Source organism: Dasypus novemcinctus, chromosome 14 (genome assembly GCF_030445035.2).
Source record: "Dasypus novemcinctus isolate mDasNov1 chromosome 14, mDasNov1.1.hap2, whole genome shotgun sequence".
Taxonomy (NCBI): domain Eukaryota; kingdom Metazoa; phylum Chordata; class Mammalia; order Cingulata; family Dasypodidae; genus Dasypus; species Dasypus novemcinctus.
In genome coordinates this window covers 45,464,581-45,467,590 of record NC_080686.1, presented here as the reverse complement: position 1 = coordinate 45,467,590, position 3,010 = coordinate 45,464,581, and the positions used below count along the sequence as shown (strand labels likewise).

The 3,010-nt window shown below is 37.8% G+C and overlaps 1 non-coding gene across 1 annotated transcript; it reads right to left on the bottom strand.

The window, feature by feature from the left end:
* Nucleotides 1–1,347: 1,347 nt before the first annotated feature.
* On the bottom strand, nt 1,348–1,452 carry LOC111760748 (U6 spliceosomal RNA). The gene has a single exon (XR_002794354.1). It is a non-coding gene; the product is annotated as a U6 spliceosomal RNA (small nuclear RNA).
* Between the last annotated feature and the right edge of the window lie 1,558 nt (nt 1,453–3,010).

The window sequence follows — 3,010 nt, the reverse complement described above, 5'->3', positions numbered from 1 at the left end:
CGCCCCAAACTGCATGTCTTTAATGGCAAAAGCAGTTCTGATGTTTCATCCAGCTATGCTGATATCCAATATGTATGCCTGTATGTGAGCACTGAAAAAAAAATCAATCCCATATGGCTGATGGATGGGGCTCTCTTACTTGCAGTTATAGACTCTCTTGGTTCCTTGGTATGCTGGTTGCCCTTCCTCATATCTTTGCTGGTTGTCATGAATGAGTCCCATGAACTAGAGAGTAGGTGTTGCCACTTCCCTGAGGCTCAGGGCCCATCTGGCACATGGACAGCCCAAAGATTCAAGTCTCTTGGACTTACACCTACCAACTCCAGCACCAACTATAGGTCAGAACTGAGTCCAACTCTGTCACACTTGGAAACACAAACTCCAAAGGAAGACTCACTGGCAAGACACCAATATCTGGAGCTATCTGCTATGACCATAGGTCCTGGGTCTCTCCAGAGCCCTCATGAGCCCCATTATTTGAGGTAGTATCTACTTTGGCAGTCTGAGATCCTGCTGAGACAAGTATAAGCATTACTTCTGGGAAGATTTCCTGACTTACTTTGAAGTCTCTTAGCCATACAAATTCATTTGTCTTTACCTTTTCCCCCTTTCATTCAAGGTATTTTTCCAGTTGCATTGATAGTTGGTGCTTGGTGGTAATCCCTTGGTGCCAGGGAGGCTCATCCCCAGGAGTCATGTCCCAAGCTGGAGGGAAGGTAATGCATTTATATGCTGCATTTGACTTAGAGGGAGGCCACATTTGACCAACATGGAGGCTCTCAGGAGGTAACTCTTAGGCACCTTACACTAGGCTACATTGCAATTTGAAGAGCAAAGGCTCACAAGCATAGTCATCAATATCAAGGGCCCATCAATGGACCATCCTTCTTCAGTACTCATTGCCCCTGTGCTTGGGGAATTGTTTCTGTTCCATTAAAGAATGTGGCAGAGCTCCCGAGGATGGGAATTCAATATTCTTTTGGTTTTTGTGTGAATCTCTACTTCCTGTGACAATGTCCCATGAACATTTGAACACATATGTATACCTTATATGTATGCCCCAGTGAACTTCCTCCCATATTTCTCCTATCACTGACACCCCACACCAATGATCCTCCCCTACCACAGTTGTAACTCTTCTGTGACCCAAAACTTATTCAAATATGAAGCCAAGAATATCATCAAATAAAATGAATAGGGAAATGAAATAATAATCATAGGTATAAACATAAGAAATAAAATCTATAATAATTTAGAAATACTAAAACTAAAACAAAATAAAATAATTGATATATTAAAAAATAATGAAAAATATTTAAAATTTTTTTTTTACTTTTTCCCTTTCATAAAAATATGGAATGCTTCACAAATTTATGTGTCATCCTTGCACAGAGGCCAGGCTAATCTTATCTCTAGCATTCTAATTTTAGTATATGTGCTGCCAAAGAGCATGGTCAGGAGTTTCTTAACCCATCATGAAGCTCCCTCATCCCAGCTGAGCTTCTGACTGCAGATTGAGCCTCTGAGTACTTATATCAATCCAGAAAAGGAAGCAGCTTTTTATTATAGGATGAACTGAATATTAAAAAAGATTGGTGTTACTATGCAATTGGTCACTGCCCTAAATTTGATAGGGGAGGAAATTAGGAAAGGAAATGAAAGTGTTACAGGCCAATTACATTTTTATATCATCTAGTCTAGATAAAAAGTAGATTAATATGAACATTACCTGGGTAAAACATCTTCCTTGTACGAGATTAAATCATAGGCAGCAGAGACCCACCAGCAAATAACAACATTTTTAAACTGGACTAGAAACCTACCTTCAAATCAGTTTTTAATTCTAAAACTAGTTTTCTTGGATAAAAGGGATCTCCTCTTTCATTATTTAAGCATTATACATTTTATATATTAAATGTATGGAAGAAAAATGGTATTTGGTCAACCAATATTTCACATGAAGATGACATTAAAAACAAAATGTAACAAAAGAAAAAAATTAACACTTAAAGTTAGATTGTACAAGTGAAAAATTAAAAGAAAGGATATGATGTCAATCTTTATCCCATCTCTCTTTATTTTCCAGCATTTATAAAGAAACTATGTGATTCCAAGATAAACTATCCTGGTTATACCTCATGTGTGGTAGCATTTGATCCTGGAAACATTAATTCCATGAGCCTCAAATCCTGTCTTTTATTTAAACTGATTCAGGGTAGATTTTGTTGCTTGCAACAAAGTTTATTCTAATACAGAAACATGGATTTGGAAATATGGAAGTTGCTTGGTCAAGGACAGTGAGAATTTATTCATCTGAGATAGGAAGATGGTAATCCATAATATACATCAAACAGTTTCTTAAATTATTACCTGGGATATCCTGGAATTATCCTTTCAAGGCTGGAACTTTCGGAGACTGAGCAAAAAAATGTCAGCATATGAAATGACATTGTATAATTCATGTGACCTTTAGCAAGTGCTAGCAAAGATAAAACTCCAGTCCAAGCCAGCTCATTTGAAAGCACATAGGGAATAGCTAAACAACTGCATATCTCTTTTCAAGAAAAGCCCTGGAGTAGATTGAATTATGTACCCCAATTTAGACATATACTTCCCTTAATCTTTATTCCTATGAGTTATAATCCATGGTAAATATGATCTCTTGAATATTTGTGTGTGTGTGTGTGTGTTAAAGTATGGCCCAACTTAATGAAAGTGGGCCTTAATCTGGATTACTGGAATCCTTTATAAGGAGAAGAAATTCAGACATAGTTAAGGAAAGCCACAGAAGGAGCTAAAAAGTCCATAGAATCTGAGAGAAAGGAGAAGACAACGCCATGTGATGTGAAAACACCAAGGCACTGAAAGTTTGTGGGCCAGCTGGAACACTACTGACCCCAGGAGGAAGAAAGCCTTCTAGCCAAACCCCTGATTTGGTCTTCTCAGTCTCTGAAACTGTGAACCAGTGTATTCCTGTTGTTTAAGCCAACTTATTGTGTGGTATTTGTCA